Source organism: Heterocephalus glaber, unplaced genomic scaffold, assembly GCF_053883595.1.
Source record: "Heterocephalus glaber isolate CG9 unplaced genomic scaffold, H.glaber_assembly_v1.0 deba00000768, whole genome shotgun sequence".
Classification (NCBI taxonomy): domain Eukaryota; kingdom Metazoa; phylum Chordata; class Mammalia; order Rodentia; family Bathyergidae; genus Heterocephalus; species Heterocephalus glaber.
In genome coordinates, this window is record NW_028258162.1 from 8,825,398 (window position 1) to 8,853,344 (window position 27,947).

At 37.8% G+C, this 27,947-nt stretch overlaps 1 protein-coding gene and 1 long non-coding RNA gene across 9 annotated transcripts in view; one reads left to right on the plus strand and one right to left on the minus strand.

Moving 5' to 3' along the window:
* Window positions 1–249: 249 nt before the first annotated feature.
* LOC110344880 (uncharacterized) lies at window positions 250–26,770 on the minus strand. Its single transcript, XR_015449669.1, has 3 exons — window positions 26,327–26,770; window positions 21,641–21,753; window positions 250–792 (listed from the first exon to the last, which is right to left on the minus strand). It is a non-coding gene; the product is annotated as an uncharacterized LOC110344880 (long non-coding RNA).
* The window catches only part of Armc3 (armadillo repeat containing 3), a 101,991-nt gene continuing 100,797 nt past the window's right edge, over window positions 26,754–27,947 (plus strand). For all 8 annotated transcript variants that reach the window (XM_021240437.2, XM_021240440.2, XM_013077864.3 and 5 more), the window contains exon 1: window positions 26,754–26,906. The gene's annotated coding sequence lies outside the window, so the exon portion shown is untranslated. The remainder of the gene's footprint in view (window positions 26,907–27,947) is intronic.

Genomic DNA, 27,947 nt, shown 5'->3' on the forward strand with positions numbered 1-27,947 from the left:
CCTCATTCCGGAAGGGCCTGGGCCTGGTCCCATACAGGAGAAGAAGGGAGAGAGGGGCGCTATTCAGAGAGGCCAAGGAGAACCCAAAGGCCAAGAGAAAGCATTCAGAAACTTGGGGGAGATTTTAGTTTTCATTTTGTCTTTGGTTAAGTTCAACCTTATAGTATAATTTCCTACTAAGAATATAAAAGGCAGAGAGGTGAAGAAAATTTAATATTACTAAAAACAGAAATGAAAGATAATACTCCCAATGACCACTGTAACAGAACTTAGTTAGATCAAGGATTGCAGTAATTTTTCTTTACTTTTTCCTAATGATTTATATCTTCCAAAGTGCTTCATATACTCTACTGCTTGGATTGTTAAGGACGTAGTGTAAAAAGAGTATAAATAATTTAAAAATTAAGTGGTCATTAATAGCAAAAAGATCATTCAACCTATTTAAGAATTAAATTGTCCTAGAATTTATTTTTCTAGCAAGGCAGAGGCATCATTTACATAATAATTGATATGTTAATTACACCTAATCTGAGAAATCTGCTATGTGACAATGCTTTGTTAATATATTTCAAGGGGTTCTATGAATTTGGAGGTTTAAAATTTGATAGACAGTAGCTTTTTTCTCCCTAAAAGCAGTTTGACATGAAACATTAAAATAAAGCAGACAGGATTGTCTTCTCAAAAGGAAGCTTCTTCTGTTTAAGCAGAAGATGTACCCATCGCTGTGGTGTGGGTACCAGCACAGGTCCATGTGTTGGAAGGTCGGTCCACAGGGTGGAGGCGTTGAAGGCGCTGTGGAATCATAAGAGATAAGGGCTGGTTAGAGGGGTCCTGCCCTCCAAAGGGATTCAGGCATTTTCTTGGGCAACCTTTTGGTAGTTCTCAAGAAAAGTTTGCTTTTACAGAAGCGAGACTGCCCCTTCTCTCCCTGCTTTCTGGTTCAGATGTGATCACTGACCTATACTTGTTCCTACCATGGGCCTCCACCGGAGCCTGTGCTATGCTGTTTGGGCTTTCAGCTTCCACAGTTGTGAGTTAAATAAACTTTACTTCTTAAGGTGCCTGCATCAGGTATTTCACTGTAGTGATGAAAAGCTGACTAATGCACCATTTCGCTGCTAAAGAAATAGAAATTCTGTCATGTCTCTTTTTTTTTTTTGAAAGTAGACAAAAATTCTTCATTTATTTCTATATTTTATATTTGTTCCTTCTATATAATGTGTCTTTTTCCTAAGGTTGCTTTTAAAGTTTTTTCTTTATCTTAGGTTTCTGGCAAATTGACTATGATATATGTCAGTATATTTTTCCTTGTCTTTATCCTCATTGTGATTTGTTAAGATTCTTGAATCTGTAGATTTACAGTTGTGATCAGATTTTAAAAAATTTGGGCCATTATTTCTCCAAATATTTTTCTACTCTCCCTAGTCTTTTGGAATTCCAATAACACATACATAAGTGCCTCTTGAATAATTAGAAATATTTTATTAATTTTCTAGCCATATTTTCTTCTATGTTTCATATTAGTGAGTTTTTATTGGCTATGTCTTCAAGTTCACTGATCTTTCCTTCTGCAGATTCCAATTGGCTGTTAAGTCTGTCTCATGAGTTTTTTTTGTTTGGAGTACTGAGGATTAAACCCAGAGCCTTATGCACACTAAGCAATTGTTCTACCATTGAGCTACAGTATCTTCCCTGCAATGACTCATGAGTTTTTATGTCAGGGTTTATATCTTTCAGCACTTCAGTACCTTGTAAGTAGGTTCATTTCTTTCCTCATTATGTTGATTTATTGCTTTCATTCTTTGACACATTTTTAATAGTGATTTTATAGTCTTTTTTTTTTTGACTACCTTCCTCATTGTTATCATTCTGGATCAAATTTTAGTAACAAAATTTTTTACTCCTAGATATAGTTCATGATATTATGCCAGTAGGATACTAAAGAAACTATCTGTTTTCCAGTGTCTGAACACTATAATTTCAGATATCTTGCTCAATTTTCTAGTTATTTATGCCTAGTTCAGATATTCTGTCATGGCTGAAAGAAGAAATCCACATTTTCTCTTGGTTGCATTGTTGAGCCACTGATTCACATGATAGAAGACCAACCTCTGTGTTTTTTGGACACATGAGATAATAAATTCTATTTTTAAACAGTAGAAGTTGGCTTTTTCTGATGCATACTACCAAAACATGTAAACTAATGGATACACTATACAAACTTAGATTCACAGATCAAAATGGAAATACTTCTTAGGTATCCTGTTGCTTCTCCTACGTGTTTCCCAAATTGATTTTTAACAATGCAAACTCTGACTAACTTCATCGATCGGCTAACCCATTGATGAATTCATAGCTGAGTAGGTTATGAGGCTCCCGGGGCATAACCTTGAGAACTGTGTCTCATCCCTGGCCACTTCTCTCTGGCTCTTTCCATTGCTTTTTGTTCCCTAGCTGTCATGAGGTGAGCAGCATTAATCTGCCACATACTTCCACCATTACGTTTCTGCCTTAGAATCAACCAACCATGGGCTGGAATCTCTGAAACTATGAGCCAAAAACCAACCTGTCTTCCTTAAATTTGTGTATGTCAGGTATTTTGCCCAAGTAACAAAAAGCTGGCTAAGATATAAGACATATCGACACCCTGTACCTCCTGATGTGATGTACTGAGTGGAATGCACCATTTCTTCTGTGGGGTTCTTGACAAAAAATAAATAGCCCCAATCTAATCATGAGAAACCATCAACAAACCCCAAATGGAGAAGCATTCTTTCTATAAAAATCACTGACCAGTGATCCTTAAAAGTGTTAATATCGTGAAAGACCAAAAAAGACTGAGGGAGGAATCATTTCATATTGGGAGAGAATGAGAAGATTTAGCAACTAGATGCAATATGGGATCCTGGACCATAAAAAGACACAAGTGAGAAAACGACTAAAATTCAGATAATTCTGGAGTTTAGTTAATAGTGTTTTATCAGTGTTAATTGCGTTTCAGTCATCTTTGTAGGGTGATAAGAGGCGAATCTAAAGGGAGCTAGTTCAGGCTATATGGGAACTCTGAACTACTTTTACCACTTTGAAATAAAATTACTTCAAACAGAGAAGTTAAAAAAAAACAAAGGTTGGGGTCAGGGATTTAGCTCAGTGGTTTCGCCACCTACTGTGCAAGCGCAAGGACCCGAGTTCGATCTCCGGTACAAAAAAAAAAAAAAGACAAAGGTTACCAGATTGGATTTTAAAAAGCAACAAAAACTCCAGCTAGGTGTTATTTGAGAATCACTACAAATACTATATAAAGGCACTGAAAGGTTGAAAATTTTAAAAATTTAAAGATTGAAAATAATGTATAACACAATCATCAATCAAAGAAAACTAGACATTACCAATAAATGCATTATTAGATATAAGGAGGGACATCTCATAAAAGGATTTATGAACAAGAAAGCTTTAAAAAGGCTATTCTGTATTAACATATACCTAGCATTATAGTTTGAAAACAGAGTCATGTATTATTTAACAACAGAAATTGGTCTGAGAAATATGTTGTTTGGTGGTTTTGTTGTTGTACAAGCATCATAGAATGTTCTTATATAAACTAACATCAGGCAGTACACTCTTACGTGGTCACTGTTGTATATATGGTATGACATTGACCAAAATGTCATTATATGGTGCATGACTGTATATAAAACAAACTGATAAGTATGAATAAAAGAAATTAACAAATCATCACTGTGGTTGAAAGTTTCACAAAGCTTTCTCGGTCACTGAGAAGGGAGGTAGGCAAGCATAGATAGAGATAAAAGACGAAGCCTGGCTTGATGGCGAATGCTTATAATCCCAGCACTCTGGGAGGCTGAGGCAGGAGAAAGACAAGATCGAGCCCGTCCTGAGTAACTCAGTGACTTTGTGAGACTCTGTGACAAAGTAATATAGAAAATGAAAAGGGATGGGAATGTAGCTCAGTACAAAAGCTCTGGCATCAATGCCAGCACCAAACAGACAGACAGACCAAAAGATGTGGATAGTGCAATGGACCAATTCTCCTTAGTAGGTGAATATAGAATAGCATACTCAACAGTTGCAGAACACACACATGTTCATTTAAAATATACACAAATGTTTATCGAAGTAAATGTAAGGACAAAAGCAAATATCAAATTTCAGAAGATTGAAATCATAAACCAAAGTGAAAATAAATAAGAAGTCAGTTAATACTATACCTGATTTGTTTTTAAGGTTTGGAAACTAAGCAGTACACTTTTAAGTAATTCATGGATTCAAGAAGAAATCACGAAGAAAAATGGAAAATGTTTAAAATTGCACAGTAACAAAAATGTGATGTTTCAAAACTTGTAGGATACAGTTAAGGCAGTGTGTTCCTAATGCATGTATTAAAATTTCTATAATGGCCTCAGACTAGAAACAAACAAAATGTGTAATAATAGAAGAAATACATGAAACAGGTTAATTGTACCCATTAAACTACTGTTAGCAGAAACCACACAGCTGGGTCTCACAGGCAATATCAAGGGAAAGAAGTAGCACCCATTTTATGATTCCATTTCTCTGAAGTTCAAAAGCAGGCTGAATCATGATACAAACTATCAAAACCAAGGTTACACCTTGGAATATGTTGGCTGAGAGGGGCACGTGAGAACCTTCGGCAGCATTGGAAATGTCCTGTGTCTCTTGATATGGGTGGGTTTTACCTGGGGTTGTGTGTGTACACATGCATGCATATGTATTCATCTCGCTGTATTCTTAGCGGTATTTTAAATTCTACTTCAATTAATAAATATAAAAGAGAATATCTCAAAGGACTTATCCCCATTAACTATTCTCCCCTTCAGAAGCCTCCTGGCTCTGCTTCTTCCTATTTTGCACTGGTTAGGAACAGTCCTGAGGCAGCCCTGAGATGCATTGTTCAGCTCTCTGCTGCAGGTTCAGGCTGGTGCCGCTCTCTGGACTATGCCAAGCCAGTGATCTACTGGTGTTGGGGTATGGAGCCACTTGTTGCTGCCCAGTCTGGGGGTCTTCTCACGTGAAGTTGTTGCTCTGGAGATTCCTCACAGCCTGATGGAGACTTCCAGAGCTTCACTGCAGCCTGAGACTCTTCTTCCCAATGCTCCTCTCCCTGTCAGGTTCAGACTGACTTCATGGTCTCCAGGGCTCTCCTCCCTCTTCTCTTTGTCACTCACAGGCGTTTCCCCAATAAATCACTTCACAACTACTTGTTTCATCCTGGACAAGGTTGGGAGTCCAGTGCTTATTATCTTTTCTTCTAAATAAATGCCACAGCTGTACTCCTCTGGCTCCCATAGCCCACTGGGGGCAGAAAGCAAACCGTGGGTCTTTGCTGATCACCAGATGTCTTCACCTTTACCAATCTGGTGGAGAACTGTTGTACTGTGGGAGAAGCCCCTGCCCATCTTGTATTTTGGGGGCGACTCTCTGTTTCTTTCTTCAAACCTAATATTTTCCTCAGTTTATTCCCAATGGACTTTGAGATTAAATTAAACCCAGAGCCTGAATCATTAGCAACCGAAAAACAAACTCTCCATTCTCCAAGGATAGGGAGATAGTCATATAAAACTTTCTGAAATGAAGTGCATTCTATGACCTATATATCTGCTTTCCTCCCAAGAAAGTTAAAGGACGAATAAATAAACAAGACAATCTGGATGATGATAGCCCACCACCTTCTCTTCTTTGTAAGTATTTGTGTTTCTACAGAAAGATTTATTTCCCATCTGGTGATTCCTCACTCTGACCACTGGGTTTAGAGATGTAAGTCTTTGCCTGAATTGGGTCTTAATAGTAAATGCCTTAGACATGAAACAGCGCCATTCTGAAAGTGATATTTTCTAGGCATGCCGAAGGATTAAATCGAATGAGGTTTTATAACAGAGGTAAGTAATGACTTTAATATCTGTTCTGTGTGTCCCCAAAACAATTCATGATTAGTTCTTTTTTTAAAAAAATGTTGACTCAATTTATTAAATAAGTAAATCTCATCCTTGCCAAAAAGAAAGAACTGTATCTGCAGTCTTCTTTAAAATAATAATAAAAACAGAAAAAAGACATCAGCATTCAAAATATAAATATCAGTAATAAATGGAACTCTCCATGTGAAAAGTTCAGGTCCCCAACAAAGAGAACCATCAATTCTCTGATTTAAAAGGACAAAAATGTTTGTGGATAAAAAGAAAAGTATTTCAGAAAAAATATAATGACTTTTAAATTGTTTTTCCTTTCTGTGGTCTTAGGTTATATTCTTTTTGAGGATCCAGTATCAGGCTCCTAGAAAAGGTAAAAAGGCCAGTAACCCATATCTCTTGAGTCATTTCCAATAACCTGGAGAAATGAATAGGAACATATGAAATTTTTACTTGGAAAATTTTTAACTTGGCAGTTTCAGCACTATTTTTGTAGGCTCTTGACATATATTCTGGTTCCATTGTACGTCATTTTGTTTATCCAAAAATTCTTTACATGCCTAAATGATATCAACAAGAGGTCAACAAATTTATTTTCAGTGTTTATTCCTATCACAGTTCCAATAATCTGAGAGTTACTCAGTGGAAGCTATTTTCTTGTGGCCATTTAAACTTTTATCGCTTCTATTTGTCAGAGAAAAGTACTTTGTTACTTTCATATCTACACCTAAAATCCCCAAAATTCAGTTTTTGACTTACTTTTAAGGCATGGAAATATCTGTAAATTTAGAATATAAAAATTAAAGTAGTTTGGATTTCTACTAATATTGCTTATACTACATGACAGTGTTCTATAAAGTAGTTTGACTAATAAATAATTTCCCCAATGTTTGTAATACAGACAGATCCACCTTCATGCTTAAATATGTATCTAAATATTTGTATTAATTATATATCTCCAAACCCTAGGAGTATGACTTGGGTCATGCTGTAAATGGTTAAAAAAATGGAATTCAATGGCCCTGCTTTTAAAGCCAAAGTAATAAATGATGGCTGATCATTTCCTATTTAGTTAACTAATTTCCAAGTGCTGCAACTAGTAATGTCAGACTTAGAATAATGACTTTTGACTTAGATTATGTCCATTAAAATGCTCAAAAATGTAAAACATAATCCAAAACTGCAAGGCCCTCATGAGACATAATAATGTGTATGGTCAACATTAGTGGACTCAAAGATTTTTAAGAAGACACTAGTGTTGTGTAATAACTATTAGAATTTGAATGCTAAATACTTAGGACCAGTAACCCATCATTAATGTATGTTTAATTTCTCATGTATAGAAGCAAATAGTCATACTGTGTCTGCCCTAAAAATGAATTTGTAGTAAGTGAATTATATGTAGAACTACATTTTCTTTTCTGCAATGGTAGGAATATGTTTAGTGAAGGTAGAGACTAAAGTTGAAGTGAAGAATTTACCCTCTTTTGAATAGAAGGGAAGTCAGTTTTTTAAATTTTTGTATTTTTTCTGTTTGGAACTTCTTTCCTTATTTTAATATCAGCTCCAAGGTGAATAATAATATTAATGTGATAGAGAAAATCATTTGTATTCAAGACTTTGCTTTGTCACTTAATCTTTGGATGAAGTTGCTCTCAGTCTCTCAGTAAAAAAAATTTCAGAATATTCTATCCTTTCTTTTTTGATTCTTATAGAGGAGTCATATTTAAAATAAGCCCTCCACCCCTGCAATCAACTGCGCAAGGAATTATTAACTCCTTCAAGGTGATCTGAAGTTTATGATCTAGACAAAATTAAAGAACTTTTAAAACTTAGGCGACTGATATCTTGTGAGCTATAATTCTAAATTGATCAGTTTGTATCATTTCACTATTAATATAGATTATGCTATACTTGCTACTAAAAAACCTGTAAATATTTAATAATTAAGGCTTTTTACTGTTAGATATATCTGTTATAATTAAACCAAAACAAACAGTGAGGATCTTTGCTCTCTCCTTATTTCAAAAAAGCATAACGAATTATTATGCATTTTGTTTCCTATTGTATAAGTATGCGTGTCAAACTTTATTCAATTGTAAGTATTAAGAATTTGCATTTGTTTTAAAATTTTGTTTTACTTAGCATTTCTTGAAATTAGTGATGGAAAATATAATTTTGAAATGCAAAAACTGGCAATTCTGCCTCAAATTAGACCCTAAACTCCAATAATTTCTGAAAGCTAAACAGTTTACTTACCATGACGCTGTGTTGTGAGTAGATCCCCTGCTGGCTGGCCTGTCCCTTAAGATATGGATTCAGGCCAAAAGAGTCTCCATGGATGAGGATGATAGTCACCACATGCCACTGGAAAGACTTCAGCTCAGACTTCCTTTTATAGTAGTAATCCATCCAGATCCAGCCCAAATCTTTGACCCAGTTTAGTTAAGAAAGCCCAGCAGAGATCAAACTCAGACTCTTGGGTGCAATAGTTCTGTGGCTTTTGGATTACTTTACCACTTGGCTTAACAGGCAAAGAGAAGGGTTCACAGAACCATTCTGTCTTCAGTTAACACACTGGCTTTCTTAAAGGGAGTCCCTCAACCACACTGTATTCAATATGGTTTATTCCGGTCATTCTGACCCGGGTTGTGTTTGGATCAGCCCAGTTCCTCAGAATGCTTTCAGAAGGCCCAACTGTTCAGCTTCTTTTTAAAGAGAAACTCAATGTCAAAAACCAAAATAGAGGAATTACTTCGGGTTAAGAGGCTGCTGTGACAGCAGTGCCTACTATTAATCCAGCAGCATAGATTACACATTCCGTGCAGAGAGATCCAGTGGTGGGAGAAATCATTCACAGAGTGAGATGTTATCTCAAAGAGGTCTGCTGTCTTACACATCCATTATTGTTCTTTTTCTTTGAGCAAGATGTACCGTTTTCTTTTAAACTTCACACTCCCCAGTAAACAAGCTGATATCTCCAGAGTGCAAAGTATAGAAACCAAGTTCAAAGTTAAAACAACGTACAAACTAGTATGAGGAGTAACTGACTGCTCCTTCTGGGCCTAGTTCACTTTGTTAAGCTGATTTTAAAGGCTTGGAGTCAAGTACACAATGAGCAGTATTTACTTGAAACACCATCATTCAGGCTTTGAAATGATCCTTTTTGTAGCGTGGCTGCCTCTTGTGGGAGGGATCTTATTTTACGCTGAGGGTGCTCAGTGGCATTACCCCTCTGAATAGCCAAAGAGCTTCCCACTGTTTCGTGACCATTGGCAGCACAGTGTCAGTCTCTGGAGCCCTTCATTTGCTTCTCCCCTGGTACAAGAAGACAAACGCACTGAAATGGTGCCAAGATTTTGCTACAGCCACAGCGTGAGATAAAGAGGATTTGCAAGTGAAGAACTCCCTTGAATGGCTGCCAAAAAAGCAGATAACTTTTAAATAACACAGTGTGGTGGAAGAAACTGCCTCATGGCGATCTACTGTTGAGAGAAACAGTGACTATTTACGGTACATGTTGGCAAACTGTCTACGCTTAAGCTCTGGAAAAGATGAAAGGTTACCATGTAGTGTATGGCTTTTCTTACACTGAATCGAATGTTACAGAAAACAGAAGTTTACATTTTTATTACTGATCTTTGACCAATTTCGAATGATTTACAACAGCCAACCTTGTGACTAATTCAATTTTTTTTTTGGTACCGGGGATTGAACTCGGGACCTTGTGCTTGCAAGGCAGGCAGCGGAACCACTGAGCCAAACCACCGGCCCTGTGACTAATTCAATTTTAATGGAAATGAATTCCAAGTATAGATTAAAAAGGAACATGTGATAAACTACCTAATGTTATACAATTGGACCCGCTCACTCGAAACAGGTTTAGATTTCTAAAGTAGAAAGATAATAGATAACTTTCTTTACTACAGAATTGTCTGTCATAGTTTGGCTTGTCATAAGAAATACCACAGACTGAGTGACCTAGGCAAAACATATTTATTATAAACATTCTTGGAGGCTGGGATGTTCAAGATCAAGGTGATTCAGATTTGGGGTCTGGTAGGGACACAATACCTGGTTTGGAGGAACTGCTACACTTCTTGCTGCATTCTCATGTCACACACACACACACACACACACACACACACACACAGAATGGGAGGGATGTTCTCACATCACTTGCTCTTTTTATAAAGGGCATTAATCATATCCTGAGGGGTCTATTTTCATGACCTAATATAATTCTAATTCCCACATCCCACTGGGGATTAGGGCTTCTATGTGTGAGTTTTGAAGGAACATAAACATTCAACTTGTTGTAAGAATTCTTTTCTTTTCCATAAAAAGTGATTCATTCTCACATTTCTCTAACTGGGAAACTCTCAATATTCTCAAAGTATAAATAGATTTTAAAATTCCTTTCAAAAATATTTTCCAGACTCTATCAGCTAAGTCACATGATGTTTGTTATGCTAAGACTTTCAAGATGTTAATATAGGCATGTAAATGCTATTGTGTATTTTAATTATTCTCCAACACTAAGAGTACCAAAATGTAGATGGGAGGTACAAGAGGGTGACAATACCTAAGGACATGGATTTTAAAACATACAGAATAAAAGAAAGGAAACCATCTTCTAGCCATGGAAATAGCTATTTTGACTATGACAGAGCAGGGGAGAAAAGTGTTGATTCTGAAGTTCAGTAATAAACCAGGTGCAAAACAAATGCTGAGTGCAGTGTAGTAGTTTTCACCTCCTTTAGTTCTAGTTCACATTTACCTACAATTTTTGGGTTTTAAAAAAATTTTATGGGTACATCTCGGATATACGTAATGATAACATTCATCACAGGGAATTTGCACCTGAACATGATTGTAACATTATGAATTAACTGCTCAAATACCTTCATACTCGAAAGAAGAAAGGAAATTTGCCAATTTAGAGCAAGTGGAAGTAACTCTCGTTATAACTTGTATAAAGTCACCTTCAACGATCCCTGAACGTATGTGTAATATCAAGTTACTGGGCCAGACCATTGAGAATAAACTGCTGATCCAACAAGAACTTCTCGCGGTCAGTGAGCCCTTAGATCAGAGGTTTTTGAAGGATTCCACATCAAGACATATAAGAAAATGACAATATTTGAAAGTTACTCTTGGATAAATGGAAAGGGATTTAGGGGAGTCAATAGATGGCTTGATAATAATAATTACTACATATTCTTTTATATTACATACTTAGGATAAAAAATGAAGTTAAAAATTAGTATGTCCCTCAATAGGATTTTTCTGCAGAAGCCTTGCAGTCCAAAAGAGAATGGGATAACATGTTCAAAATCCAGTTAGGAAAAAACCTGCCAACCAAGAATACGATGCCCAGAAATCCTATTTTCTAAAAATGAAGGAATGATAAAGACTTTCTCAGTCAAACGCTGAGAGATTTTATCACCACTAGTCCTACTTACAAGAGATGTTATGGTGTGTCCTTCAAGCTGAAGGAAGAGCGTGATAATTAGTAAAATGAAAACATAACTCACTGGTGCAAATAACTGCATTGTCAAATCCAAATCACTTTGATACTGTAGTGGTAGTGGGAGAATCAATTATATCTCTAGCATAAAGGTTAGAGGACAAACCTATTAAAACAATTAAAGCTACAATAATTTGATAAGGCATGTAAATTATAAAAATATGCAAGTTGTGACATCAAAAACATAAAACATGAAGAGACAGAGTAAAAACGTAGAGTTTGGTATTGCTAGTGGCTTAAAACAGCTTGTTGTAAGTATCAGATATTTTATGTAAGCCTCAGGGTAACCACAATACAAAAGTCTATAATACATACACACAAGATAAGAAAAAAATCGAAGCACCTTCTATAAAACCTTCTAACCACAAAGAAAGCAAGAGAGGAAGAAAGGAACAAAGGATCCATATAACAACCAGAACACAATTAGCAGAATTGCACCAGTAAGTCCCTACTTATCAATAATTACTTTGAATGTTTATGGATTAAACTCTTCAATTAAAAGTATCTCAAATAAACAACTTAGCATTAAATCTCTAAGAACTAGACAGAGAACAAACTAAATCAAGGTTAGAAGAAAAAAGAAGATAAGAGCAGAAACAAATAAAATAAACTAGAAAAGATCAATGAAGCTAAGAGGTGGTTTAAGAAACCCTAAAATAAATTTGACAAACCTTTTTGTAGACTAAGAAAAAGAAGAGGATTCAAATAAACAAAATCATAAATGAAAGAGAAAATGTTATAACTAAGAACTCGAAAATAGGATCATAGGAGACCACTATGGACAATTATATGCCAAAAAATTGGAAACCCTAGAAGAAACAGATAAATTCCTGGGAACATATAAACTACCGAGACTGACTTAGGAAGCAATCTGAAATCTGAACAGACAAATAATGAGTAAGGAGTAAGGAGACTGACTCAGTAATTAAAATTTTCCCATTAAAGAGAAATCCAGAACCAGATGGCTTCACCATTGAATTCTATCAAGGATCTAAAGAATTAATATCAATTTTCAAAATGTTCCTAAAAATTGAAGAAATGGTTCCAAACTTTTTTGAAAAGGCTAGCATTATGCTGAAACCAAAGCCAGATAAAGACACAAAAAAAGTGCAGGCAAGAATCACTGATGAACACAGGAAGAAAATACAGATGGTTTCTAATTAAACCATGGTTCAACTTTTGATTTTTCTACTTTATGGTGGTGTGAAAGAAAGCAATATACATTCAGTAGAAAGCATATTTCAAATTTTGAAGTTTGATCTTTACAGGCTAGCAATATGGGATACAATGCTCTGTCTTGAAGCTAGGGAGCCTGGTGAACCACAGCTGATGGTCATGTGATTGTGAGGGTAAACAGTCAACACCATACAGTGCACTATGCTGCTGCGATGTTTGCTAGCTTAGGTGTATTAAATGCATTTTTTAATTAAATTCTTTTATTGGTACATTGTAGGTATACAACACAATTACACTTCTCATTGGGAATTGTACCTTTACATAATGCATCTGGGTTCTTATTTTTTTCCCCATTCCTAGCCCTCCCTTCACCCCCTCCACTCTTCCCTGTTTACAAGGACTTTATTTCCATTTCTCAGCATTTTTCCTTTCCCTTCTTTCCTTTCCCCTGCCCCTCCCACTATCCCTACCCCTTTGGACCTTTTCTTCTATTTTGCATTATCGATTATTCATTCTAATTATTGGTACATTTTAGGTATACAATATAATGACATTCATCATTGGAAATTTGCACCTTTACATAATCTCTCTTGGTTCTTATTTTTCATCCTTGCCCAGCCCTCTCTTCCACCCCTCCATTCCTCCCTATTTACAAAGATTTTGTTCCTAGTTTTCCATTTTCTCATATTAATCCCATTCCCTTCTATCCTTTCCCCTAGCCCTCCCACTTCCTTCCCCTTTGCCCCTTTTCTTCCTATTTCACATGACCTATTATACATTTAGTCCTTATTTACACTCACATGAGAGAAACTATTCGGTATTTATACATGTGTGTCCTATTTATTTCACTTAAGAGTATGGCCTCAATGTGCATCCACTTAGCTATAAATGTCTCTAATTTCTCATTTTTTATGGCTGAGTAGTACTCTATTTTATAAAAAAATCACACTTTCTTTATCCAGTCTCCAGTTGATGGGCAGTTGGGCTGTTTCCAAGTTTTGGTTATGACAAATTGCGTTGCTATGAATATGGGTGCCCCTATATCACTGGTGTATGATTCTTTTAATTCTTTGGGGAAGATACCCAGCAGGGGAATAGCGGGGTCAAATGGGACTTCCAGTCCTAGTTCTTTGAGGTATCTCCATACTGATTTCCACAGTGGTTGCACCAGTCTACACTCCCACCAGCAGTGGAGCAGGGTTCCTCTTTCCCCACTGCCCCATCAGCATTTGTTATTGGTTGATTTCATGATAGCAGCCATTCTGCGGTGAGGTGGAATCTCAGACTTCTTTTCATTTGCATCTCTCGAATGACCAGTGAAGTTGAACATTTTTTATATGTTTATTTGCTATTTCTACTTCTTTGTCTGAGAAATGTCTGTTCATTTCAGATGCCCATTTTTGGATTGGGTCTTTAAATTTGGGAGGTCTGATCTTTTTAAGTTCTTTATAGATTTGAGATAGGAGACCTTTGTCTGAGGAAGAGCAGGTGAAAATTTTTTCCCACATTGTGGGTTGTCTCTTCACCCTGCTGGCGGTTTCTCTTGCTGTGCAGAAGCTTTTTAATAAGAAGAGATCCCATTTGTTGATTGTTTGTGCTAGTTCACGGGCAACTGAGGTTTTGTTCATAAAATCTTTTCCTACACTGATGTCTTCAAGGGTTCTACCTAACCTCTGTTCCAACTGGTTCAGAGTTTCTATTTTAATATTTAGATCTTTAATCCATTCTGATTTTAGTTTAGTGCATGGTGAAAGATATAGGTCTAGTTTTAATCTTTGGCAAGTTGAAGCCCAATTTTTCCAGCACCATTTATTAAAGAGGCTATCTTTCCTCCAGTGAGGGTGTTTGGCTCCTTTATTGAAGATGAGATGGCTGAGTGTGTCTGGCGTTGTTTCTGCATCTTCTAATCTGTTCCACTGGTCCTCAGGTCTGTTTCTTTGCCAGTACCATGCTGTTTTTATCACAGTAGCTTTGTAGTAGAGTTGCAGGTTGGGGATTGTGATACCCCCTGCCATGTCTCTGTTACCTAGAATTGCTTTTTTTTTTTTTTTTGGTGCTGGGGATCGAACTTGGGTCCTTGTGCTTGTGCAGCAGGCAGCGAAACCACTGAGCTAAATCCCTGGCCTAGAATTGCTTTTGCTATTCTGGGTCTCTTCTTGTTCCAAATGAATTTTTGGATTGTTTTCTCAAGGTCCATGAAGTATGCTGCTGGGATCTCAATTGGAATTCCATTAAATCTATATAGCAGTTTTGGAAGTATGGCCATTTTCTCTATGTTAATCCTTCCTACCCAGGAGCAGGGGATGTCTGTCCATTTTCTGATATCATCTTCAATCTCTCTTTTCAGAGTGCCATAGTTTTCAGAGAAGAGGTCTTTGATTTCTTTCATTAGGTTGATTCCTAGGTATTTCAGTTTTTTGGATGCTATTGTGAAAGGAATTATTTGCCCTATTTCTCTCTCAGTGAGTCTGTCATTGGTGTAGAGGAAAGCTATTGATTTTTGTGTGTTGACCTTGTAACCAGCTACTTGACTGAATTTGGTTATTAAGTCTAGAAGACTTTTGGTGGAGTTCTTGGGGTCTTCTATATAGAGTATCATGTCATCTGCAAAGAGTGACAATTTGACTTCTTCATTTCCTATGTTTATTCCTTTTATTCCTTTCTCTTGTCTAATTGCCATGGCTAATGTTTCCAGAACTATATTGAACAAGAGTGGTGATAGTGGACATCCTTGTCCTGTTCCTGATTTTAGTGTGAAGGATTTCAGTTTGTGACCATTTAGTATGATATTGGCTGTTGGGTTTTCATAGATGGCTTCTATCAGTTTGAGGTAGAGGCCATCTATTCCAATTTTTTGTAGGGTTTTTATCATAAATGCATGTTGGATTTTGTCAAATGCTTTTTCTGTGTCTATGGAGATAATCATATGGTTTTTGTCCTTGGCTCTATTGATATAGTGTATTACATTGATTGATTTGCATATATTGGACCATCCCTGCATCCCTGGGATGAATCCCACTTGATCAGGGTGTATGATCTTCTTGATGATCTTCTGCATTCTGTTTGCCATTATCTTATTAAGGATTTTTGCATCTATGTTCATTAGTGAGATTGGCCTATAATTCTCCTTTTCCGTTGGGTCTTTCTCTGCTTTGGGGATCAAGGTGATGCTTGCTTCCAGGAATGAATTTGGGAGTATTACTTCCCTTTCAATTTCAATGAAGAGTTTAAACAGTAGTGGCAGCACTTCCTCTCTAAATGTCTCGTAGAATTCAGCAGTGAAGACATCAGGGCCCGGGATTTTCTTAGTTGATAAGTTTTTAATTACATTTTCAATTTCATTGGTTGATATTGGGTTGTTCAGAATTTTTAGGTCTTCTTCGTTCAACTTTGGTAATTCATATGCATCTAGGAATCTGTCCATTTCTTCTATGTTGTCCATCTTATTGGCGTATAGGTTCTGGAAGTAGGTATTGATGATCCTCTGGATTTCTGCTGGGTCTGTTGTAATTTCAGCCTTTTCATTACTAATTGCATGGATTTGGGCCTTTTCTTTCCTTTTTCTGACAAGGTTGGCTAAGGGTTTATCAATTTTATTGATTCTTTCAAAGAACCAACTCTTGGCTTCATTGATTTTTTTGTATCGTTCTCTTAGTCTCCATTGCATTGATTTCTCCTCTGATCTTTATAATTTCCTCCCTTGTATGAGCTCTGGGATTGTTCTGTTCTTCTTTTTCTAGAAGCTTGAGGTTCAGCATCAGGTTGTTTAATTGGGTTTGTTCTGTTTTCCTAATATACGTATTCACTGCCATGAATTTCCTTCGTAAGACTGCTTTCATTGTGTCCCATAGATTCTGATATGTTGTATTGTCATTGTCATTTAATTGAAGGAACTGTCTGATTTCTTCTTTAATTTCCTCTGTGACCCATTGGTTATTCAGAAGTGTGTTGTTCAATTTCCACGTGTTTATGAAATTTTTCCTGTTTCTTTTGCTATGGATCTCCAATTTCATCGCACTATGGTCTGATAATATACAGGGGATAACTTCAATTCCTTTGCACTTTCTTAAACATGTTCTATGTGTGAGTATGTGGTCTATTTTTGAGAATGATCCATGGGCAGCTGAGAAGAATGTGTATTCTGATTTTGTGGGGTGGAAAACTCTGTAAACATCTGTTAAGTTCGTTTGTTCAAGAGTTCGATTGAGTTCTAGTATTTCATTACTTATTTTTAGTCCAGTTGATCTATCTATTTGTGACAGTGGGGTGTTGAGGTCCCCCACTACAATTGTATCAGTGCATATATGACTTTTCATGTCTGTTAGTATTTGTTTTATATAGTTGGGAGCACTAGTGTTTGGTGCATAGATATTTATGATTGTCATCTCTTCCTCTTGAATTCTTCCCTTTACAAGGATGTAGTGTCCTTCTTTGTCTCTCTTAATCAGTGTTGGTTTGAAATCTACTTGATCTGCAAAGAGGATAGCTACTCTTGCTTTTTTCGGGTTTCTGTCACATGGAGTATTGTTTTCCACCCTTTAACTTTCAGTCTATGAGTTTCCTTTTGAATTAAGTGTGTTTCTTGTATGCAGCATATTGTTGGATCTTGCTTCTTGACCCATTCTGCCAGTCTATTTCTTTTGATTGGTGAATTGAGAACATTAACATTGATGGTTATAACTGAAACATATTGACTTGTCATTGCCATGACTTTTTCTTTTTGTTGGGTTCTCCCCCTTTACATGTAATTTCTTGTCATGCCAGATGGGTACATTCTGCTTTGCTTCCTGGGGTTGTGATCCTCAATGTCTGTTCCTAGGATATTGTGTAAAATTCTTTGGAGTGCTGGTTTGGTATTCACAAAGTTCCTAAGGTGCTCTTTGTCATGAAAGTATCTTATTTCTCCATCCATTTTGAAAGATAGTTTTGCAGGGTACGTCAATCTGGGTTGGAGGCTGTTTCCTTTTAGGGCTTGGAATATGTCACTCCAAGCTGTTCTTGCCTTGATGGTTTGTGCTGAGAAGTCTTCTGTGATTCTGATGGGCTTTCCTTTGTATGTGATTTGTTTCTTTTCTCTGACTGCTTATAGAACTTTGTTCTTCTGTTGAGTTTCTGGAATCTTAACAATTATATGCCTATGTGTAGATTTTTTTTGATCAAGGCTATTTGGAGTCTTATATGCCTCACTTATCTGTATGTCAAGCTCTTTTCCCCTGCTTGGGAAGTTTTCTGCCATTATTTCTGTGAAGAGATTTTTTATGTCATCTGCACTCTCTCCTGTTTCTTCATTGACTCTGATCAGTCTTATGTTATTCTTCTCTGCATTATCTAGCAGCTGCTGGATTGATTTCTCATGTTCCCTTATAATTTTGAGGCACTTTTTCTTTTCCTGGTCACTAATTGCAATCTTATCTTCTATATCTGAAATTCTGTCCTCACGTTGGCTCATTCTTCTGTGTAGACTTTCAATGGAGTTTTTCATGTCCTGGAAATCTATTTGAATCTATTTTATGGATTCCATTTGTTTCCTATGTTGGGATTCCATCATGTTCCTGAGCTCCTCTCTAGATTTGTTAATCATGTCTCGCACCAGGGGCACAATTTCTCCTATTATCTGAGAAATTATTTCTGATTTCATTTTTTCCAGATCCCCTTTTGTTGCCAGTTCAGTGGGTCCAGGTGGTTGAGTATCAGAGTGTTCCATCTCATTTCCCTTTGGGGTTGCTGTAGGTGATCTGGAAGTCTCATTTTGAGACTTATTTACATGTTTTCTCATTTCAACTGGGGTGGGGACTGTTGGTGCCTGCACAGATTACCTCCTCTGAACTGGGAGAGGTGGGACAAGGGCCGGGAGCAGCAGGAGGGATGGTGGCTGGGAAGCCCCTTCCTCTGGTCCAGGAGCAGTGGGATTGTGGCTCAGCAGCCCCTACCTCTGGGCTGGGAGTGGTGGGAGGGATGGTGGCCCGGAAGCCCCTTCCTCTGGGCCAGGAGTGGCAGGACAGAAGGTGGCCCTAAAACCCTATCCTCTGGGCTGGGAGCAGAAGGAGGGATGGTGGCCGGGAAGCCCCTTCCTCTGGACCAGGAGCAGTGGGACAGTGGCTCAGAGGCCCCTACATCTGGGTCGGGAGTAGTGGGACTCAGTGCCATGGTCTGGTGGTCCGGTGTCCTCTGCGTCTTTGTAGTGTGGAACCAGGTGGCTGCACAGAGGAGTGGGGGTGGGGGTCCCGTGGATTGTTGCTGGGGCAAAGGCTGATTCTGCATGTTCCGCGCAACTGGGGACCTCCGTAGGGCATGCGCAGACCTGCCTATCTGCAGCGGGCTAATTCGGCATGTTCTGCCTGACTGGGGACCTCCATAGGGTGTGCCATTAAATGCATTTTTGACTTATGATGTTTACAAGTCATGATGAGTTAGTTGGCATATATCACCATTGCAAGTTGGAGAACATTTGCACTAGTAAACCACATTCAACCATACATCAAAGGGGAATGCTCATTCTCACCACTTCTGTTCAACATGGTACTGGAAGTCCTAACCAGAGTAATTAGGCAAGAAAAAGAAATAAAAACATTGAAATAGGAGAATAAAAAGTAAAATTATCCTTGCTGATGACTTTATCTTATACATAGAAATCTATAAAGATGCCACCAAAATAACTGATAGAACCAATAGACAGATTAGTGTGGTTGCAGGATACAATATCAACACTGTCTAGATTGGTAACATTTGTATATATTAACAATGACTCTCAGAAAAAGAAATTAAGAAAATCTCATGTACAACAGCATCAAAAAGCAAAATACTTAGGAGTAAATTTAACTGAGGTCATGAAAGATCTGTATACTGAAAACTATAAAACATTGGTGAAAGAAATTGAATATAATGCAAATAAGTGGAATGAAACCCTAAGTTCATAGACTGGAAGAGTTGGTATTGTTTAAATGTCTATAATAAAAAAATATGTATTCTTTTCTTCTTTCCTTTCCCCTTCACCTACCCCTTTGGACCTTTTCTTCCTATTTCAAATTATCAATTATTCATTTTAATCATTTTAATTCTTATTTACACTTTTAGTTTCTCACACTAGAGAAACCATTTGGTATTTACACATGTGTGTCCTATTTATTTCACTTAAGAGTATGTCCTCAATATGCATCCACTTAGCTATAAATGTCTCTAGTTTCTCATTCTTTATGGCTGAGTAGTTTTTTTTTTTATAAAAAAACCCACATCTTTATCCAGTTTCCAGTTGATGGGCCCTTGGGCTGTTTCCAAGCTTTAGCTATTACAAACTGTGCCGCTATAAACATGGGTGCACATATATCACTGTGGTATGATTCTTTTAATTATTTGGAAGGGAAGGGGAAAGGAAAGAAGGGAAAGGAAAAATTATGAGAAAATGAAAAAATGGGAACAAAGTCTTTGTAAATAGGGAAGGGAGGGAAGGGCGCACAGGGAATGGGGAAAAAATAAGAACTTGTACAGGTACAAGCACCCAATGATAAATGTAAACGTATTGTATACCTAAAATGCACCAATAAAAGAATTTAAGCCAAAAAGAAGAGAAAGAGAAAGAATATTGATATATAAATAGGTCTTATGATACTAATCTACATAAAAATCATCTATCTTTCCAGTGAAATCTCAGTAAATTCAGTAAGATCCAAAAAAAAAAAAAAAATTTGTAGACTTAATACAATTCAAATGTTATTCATCACAGAAATACAAAAAGCATCCTAAAATTTATATGGAACTACAAAAGACCTTAACAAATAAAGCAATGACCAAAAAACAAACAAAAAACACAAACTGGAGACATCATACTACTGAATTTTGAAATATATCACAGAGCTGTAGTAATCAAAACAACACAGTACTGGTATAAAGATACACATTTCAACCAACGGAATAAGACGAAACATCCAGAAATAAATCTACGTATCTATGGTCAATTGATTTTTGACAAAGGAACCAAGAACACACAATGGGGAAAAAATAATCTCTTTGATAAATAGTGTTGGAAAAACTGCATATCCACTTGTGGAGGAATGAAAGTGAACTCATCTGATGCCCTTAAACACTGAAATGTAAGGCCCTGAGCTTTGAAACTATTAGAAGATGACACAGGGGAAATTTTCCACATTGTTATGAGCAGTGATTTTATGGGATATGACCACAAATCAAGACAATAAAAGCAAAATTAGGCAAATGGAATTACATCACACTAGACAGCTTCTGCATAGCAAAGGCAACAATTAACAGAGTGAAGAGATGACCCTGAGTGGGAAAACTATTTGCAAAACATACCAGCTAAGGGACTAACATTCAAAATACAGAGGGAACTCAAACTAGTCAATAAAACAAGTAACCCTATTAAAAATAGGGAAAAGACTGGCGTGATATTTCTCAAAAGAAGGCAAAGAGAAATAAATGAAAAAATGCTCAAATACTACAATTGAGAACATGCAAATTAAAATCACAGTGACACACCTCCTATCATTAGATTGGATATGATCAAAATGCTGAATAATAACAAATGTTGATAAGGAAAAAGAAAACAGGGAACACTTCTACACTGTTAGTGGTATTGTAAATTAGAACAGCCATTTTGGAATATAGTATAAAGTTTCCCCCAAAACCTAAATATATAACTGCCATAGATCCAGCAATTCTGCCTCTGGGTGTGTATCCAAAGGATTTAAATGAGTATGATGGAGATGTATCTGTACTCTTGTGTTCTTTGTAGCATTATTTACAAAAGCCATAATATAATAATAATGGAAGTGTTCATTAGTGGGTGGATGGACAAAGAACATGTATTACATATACACAATGAGATGTTATTCCGCTCTTAAATAGCAGGAAATTTTGTCATTTGCAAAAATATGGATGAAATTGAAGGACATTATGCTAAGTGAAAATAAGCCAGGCTTGTGTGTGGAATCTAGCAGCGTAGAGTCATACAAGCCTAGTGTGGAATGGTGGTTACCTGAGTCCGGAGGTGGTTGGTTGTGCACAGGAGTCAGAGGGCACAAACTGCAGTCATAGAGGAGAAGTCCGGGAGGACCACTGCACAGAATGGTGAGTACAGCTAATAATGTACTGTATATTTCAGAAAAACAGAAAGAGTACATTTTAAGTATTCTCATCATAAAGAAGTATTTGAGGCAATGGATATGTTAATTAGACCTATTTGATTATTCCACAGTATGCATATGTACCCCAAAATCATTTTTCTCCCCATAAATATATAGTTGTCAATTAAAAATAAAACTTAAAAATTAAATACAGATATATCAAATATTGAGTTTATAAAACATTTACAAGTAAACAAAAAAATCTTTATTTGTAGATATGTCAAAAATCCTAATGAACTACAAAAAAACTAAAGCTAATATATGTGCTTAACAAAGCACAGTATACAAGATTAATATACAAAATTTGAATGTTTTTATACTAGAAATGATAATTTCAAAGTTGAAATTTAGAAAATACTCTTTACAGTAGCATAAAAAACTGCAAAAATCTCAGATGCAAGTCTTGCAAAACAGAAATCTGAGACCTGCATATGCAGAGAGAAGCTTTTAAGCACTTAAATAAATGGAGAGATATACTGTGTTCGTGAATTGGAAAACTCAATATTATTAAATTGTCAATTAGCTGTAGATTTAATGCAGTCCTAATCAAAATCCCAGCAGGTTTCTTACAGAAATTGGCAGGATAATTTTAAAACACCTAAGAAATGCAAAAAGATTCAGGATAGCCAAAACAATTAGAAAAGGAATAAATTTACAAGACTTACACTAAAAATCCAATAATCAAGAGATTGTAGTGTTAGATTTATTGATCAAGTGATCAGAATAAAGCTCAGAAACAGACCTACTTATGAAGGATAAATTTATTCTTACACAAAGGTGCCAAAATAATTCGTTATGTAAAGAATAGTGTGTTCTTTTAGTAGTACCACAGCATTTGGACATCCATATGCAAAACTGTGATCCTTACATCATCTTATAAGATATATAAAAATTAACATGACGTGGATTATAGACTTGACAGTTAAAGTCAAGAACTAAGAATTCTAAAAACAGGAGTGTGAAACTGTTTTTCTCACTGGGGTTAGGCAAAGATTTCTGAGGTAGGGCATAAGCAAAACAAAACTGAACCTTTAAAAACAAAACTAACCTTTAAAAAACAAATGGATAGGACTGTATCCAAAATTTAAAACTTCTGGCCTTTGAAAGACATTTTTACTGGCAAAAATATTTCAAAAATACATACCTGATAAATGACCTGTATCCAGATTAGATAGAGAGAAATTCTTACAGCTCAGACAAACAACCCAATTAAAAGTATGAAAAAATATCTGAACAGATACTTCACAAAAGGTGCAGAAATGGCTAACAAGCACGCAGAATGAGATCACCATCATTAGTCATGAAGGAAATGCAAATTAAAACCAGAAGGAGATGCCGCTACACCCCACTGGCATGGCTAAAATTAAAAGGACTGACAATATCAAGTGTTGTCGAGCAGATGACACAATTGGATCTCTCATTCATGCCCTGTGCGAATCCAAATACAGTACAGCTACTTTGGAAAGCAGCTTGGCAGATTCTCATAACATTAAACATACACATGGCATAGGACCCAGAAATTCCACTCCTGGTTATTTTCCCAAGGAGGAGAAACATATGTCTCATAAAAACCTGTCTATAAATGCTCAGAGCAGATTTATTTATAGCAGTCCAAAACTGGCAGGAAGATAAGTGTCCACCAGCCAGTGAACAGATAGAAGTTGAATACCCACATAGCATAGACCTGCTAGTGATAGAGACAGGCTCTTGGTAGGTGCAAGACCACGAACAAATCTCAAAAGCATATTGAATTAAAGAAGTCAGCCACAAAGGGCAGCATGCTGTGCGGTTCCATTTATAGGACGTCCTAGAAAAGGCAAAATTACAGGGAAAGAGGCAGATCAGTCGCTCCCAGGGGAAGTAGGGTGGAGCAGGAGGTTTGAGGGAAACTTGGGATGATTGAAATATTCTTCAAAGAGGGATGAGGGAAATTTGGGGTGGAAATGTTCCTACTGTCTTCATCGTGGTAGTGGTTACACAATTGTAAACCTTTGTCAAAACTCACCACGTGTATTGAAATAAACATGATGAAAAAGGACATACTCTGTATAGACTTGGTATATGAAAAAACCAAAAGAACACTTTTAACTATTTCATTAAAAACTCTTTACAATTTGTTATAATATTATATTTTTGGGATGAGTGGTATGATGAATTGGTTCAGAACATGGCCCTCAAAGTCAGACCAGTCTCAAGCCCTGTAGCTGCCATTTACTATCAGAATGATCTTATGCCAGCTGCTTCATTTATACCTCATAGAATTACGGCAGGGATTTAATGATTCACATTAGGGACTGCGTAACTGACTGGGCCATGACAAATATTCATCAAACTTTGGTTATTTGAAAAACGTTTAGAAACAGCCTTGGTGAGAAGACATACATGTGAATGAATGAATCAACGCATGAATGGATGAATGAATTTACATGAGAATAACAGAAAAAGAGTAAGTGGAAAGTGAGGAATAGCATAAAACAAAAATGTTTATGTCTGGAGAAGGCAATGAAGACTTTCTGGGGATAACTACGACTAAGATACATTTGAAAAATGAGCAAAGGATGTAACATGCACTGATGTACTGGAGAATGACACACAGTTTGGGATCTGGGGACTGATGAGAGATGCTGTCAGAAGAATCAATCAGAACAAGGATCTCGAAGGCCAGTTTAAGTCTCGTTGCTTCTCCTCATGTGGTAGATGACTGGGGTCAGATAGGACAGGTGCAGATTAGATTTGCATTGTACCCAGGTGACTTTGCTCACCCTGGAGAAGACGGACTGGTGCTAGATTGAAGCTGGAGAATGAGAGACTGCTCCAAACACTTGTGAGATGAATCCAGGGAAAGGACAGGAACATTCTATGCTGGGGCTATGGGAATAGGAAGATGATAATGAATTCGAGAGACTTTTAGAACCCAATAATTATATGAAGGACAATGAATATCAGACTTCATGTTTGGGTAGGTAGGTAGGCGATAGGACCCCTGACAAATGGAAAGCATGTTTATGCTGGGGAAATGATGCATTTAGTTGATATTTGAGCTAGAGTTCAGTATCAAAGTTGGATGAGGAACAGTGTACATGGCAATTAAAGGCACAGATGTGAAAAAAAAAAAACCACTCCAGAAAAGCACATAGTGTGAGAAGAAAGGCAGAAATAGATCCCTGAGAAATATCAATATTTAAGGCTGTAGAGAAAAGATTTTAAATAATGGTCAGGAAAATAGGAGGAGGGTCAAAAGCAAGTAACATTAAAAGAAACTGGGGCCAGGGATTTAGCTTAGTGGTTCTGGCGCCTGCCTCAAAAGCACAAGGACTGGAGTTCAATCCCCAGTACCAAGAAAAAGAAACTACAGAGTTTCAAGAATGAGTCATCATCAAGAGTGTCATTATGTAGCAGCAGTATCAAGGAAAACAAAGACTAAGATATTCTTAATGGAGTTGGATAGTTTTAGGGCTGAGGAGAGTGAATGGTAAGTGAAAGATGTGAAAGTATCTGACCCAGGCCATTCATAATAACCTGGAGGGGACAGAGAATTGAACGGTGCTAGGAGATACAGGATTGCTACTGCGAAGGGAAGAGTCCCCCAAAGAGTCATGTGTTCAAGAGTTGATCCCTAGGGTGTCACTACTGGGAGGTGCTGTGGACCTTTGGGAGACAGGGGCGAGTAGAGGGTCTAATGTTATTGGGGTGTTCACTCTGAGAGGATTGTGGGACCCCAATGCCTTCTTTTCTGGCTCTTCTGCTGCCTGACTCACGAAGTAAGTGTGTGGCTCTGTCTCGTGCCAGAGAATGGGGCCACTCAGTCAGTCTTGGACTGGAACTTCCGGAAGCATAAACCAAAACCAATCTCTGTATATGTTAATGGCCTTAGGCACTTCGTTATAGCAACAGAAAGCTAACACAAAGACTGAGGAAAAGTGCTGCTTTTGTAAGACACAGGAGTGACTTGACTGTATATACCAGTGATGGAAAAAGACGGAGAAGGGAAAATGCCAAACATAGAAGAAGGTCAAGGTCAAACCTGGAGATGGAGATCAAACCAGGTATTTGACCACAGAAATTGCAATATAAAAAATTATGAAATATGCATAAAACTGTCAGGTAATTTAAAAGGTGGGAAGAGAACAACAACAACAGCAACAGAAAACAGGGCTGTGGCGATTGTAAGATGCATCCAGCAAACTTCATTCAGGCTCAAGGCCGGAGGAGGGCAGGAGCCTGCAAAGTGTAACAGGAGAAGGAGAGGCAACTACAAGAATATTTTATCCAGATGGCATTTGAGCCGGGTTTAAATAGAAATGAAAGAATCTTTCAAGAGCTGCATATAACCTAGCAAATAGCATGTGCTTAATACACAGTCGCTGAAAAATAAAAGTAGGGAATCGGGTGAGCAAAAATCCAGAGGAGAAAAGTCTGGAAAACCGGGGGAAATGAGGTTTGGCTGGGGCTTGAGTGGTAGAGTGGGAAGAAAGCTGCCCATAGAACGGGAATGGGCAGGCAGCCTGGAACACCAGGGGAATGTGTTGAAAACGTACCTTCGGAAGCCACTGACGTTTGGGTAGGGAAAGGACAGGCTTAGAATAAGGGCTTCTAGCAGCTTGATGTGTGTATGCAGCAAGAAGAAGGGGTAAGAAGCCGAGGTCATCAGCTGTAAAGCCAGACATGACGGCAGGGGTTGGGGTGAGGACGTGAGGGGGAACAGTGAGGGAACAAACTGCTGGTGGCCGACCGGTGGCTTAACTGCTGTTCGCCACTGGCGTGTGGGAGTAGCGAAGGAAGAAACGAAGCAGGTTCTTGTTTTCTTCATCTGGGCTGTGGGGAAGAATGGCGGACGAGGAGATCTGGTAGGGCCAAGATGAGTTCTGAGGAGGCTCTGCATCTTATTTCCCGCTCCAAAGCACTTTACTCGGGAAAGAGGACGCGCCAGGCTCCTCCGTGACCAACTGAAGCCCAGGGCTGGACAAAGGCCACGCGGGAGAGGAGCGCGCTCCCGCAGAAGTGCGCAGGCGCCGGGAGGCGTCGCCTAGCAACCAAAGACAATTGTGGTTTGCGCCGGTAGCAGCCGTGGCGGTCGCTGGGTGTGAGAAGCCCAAGCTCTGCGGGGCCTCCCGACAGGTACGGGAAGGCGGGCGGCCGCACACCCGGCTCCTCCGGGCAGAGAAAACCAGGGCGGAGGCTGGAGCAAAGCTTGGGCTCAGTACTGGTGGGGAACTCCTTCTCGGGCTGTGCCTGCCCAGCGCCCAGTGTTGCCTGCCCTCGGCGCCCTTTAATTTAACAGGAGGCAAAGCAGGTTCTTGGAGGGCACGGGTGTGTGTGTGTGTCTAAGATTCCATTGCTTGACTGAGCAGTTTAAGAAGTGGGGCCCGGCTTACACCGCCCCCTCCTCTTCCCCCTTTAAATCTGTTCAAAACATTGTTTGCCTTAGAAAATATTTAAGATTGTGGGCCGAAGCTGTGTACGGGAGAAATATGAGTGACCGATAAACTCAGGCGGGGAAGAGTGGCTCTAGAAGATGCACATTTACTAACTTTATGTCTTGTTTTCCTAATACCATGAACTTGGAACCTCTTGCCCAGTCCTTTCACTCTTGCAGATTTATCCTAAATACATAGTTGGGGACGTGGGTGAAAGTTTTATGGCTAAGGATGTTCACTGTAGCCTAATCCATGATTCCTGAAAAATTGGAAATAAGAGACTGATTAGATAAATAATGAATTTTAAAGTATTATTTAAATGATGTATTATGCTGATTCACTGAAGAATTTTGGAGCAATAAATGGAGATGACTGACGGGCTTGTTAAGAATTTAGTGGGAAGATAGTCCCACGACGGCACAGTGGACTAGGGAATAGAAATCCAGGTAGGATGATAAAATCATTATAGAAAACACGCACACAAAGGAACTATATTAAATAGTACTCATCTCCCGGAGCTTACCTTGAGTATTTAAAAAATCTTATTCATTATACCATTCTTTGCCTTCAAAATTCTCTACAATAAAATATATTGCCTTTATATAGAAAAAATTAGGGATCTCAGAGGCTTATTGCCCCTGGTTTATATTGGCCGTTTACTCTCTTCCTGGCTATTATATCTAAGGTGGTGATAAAACTTAGCCGCAGTACTGCCCAGGACCAGCTTTGTCAATGCAACACA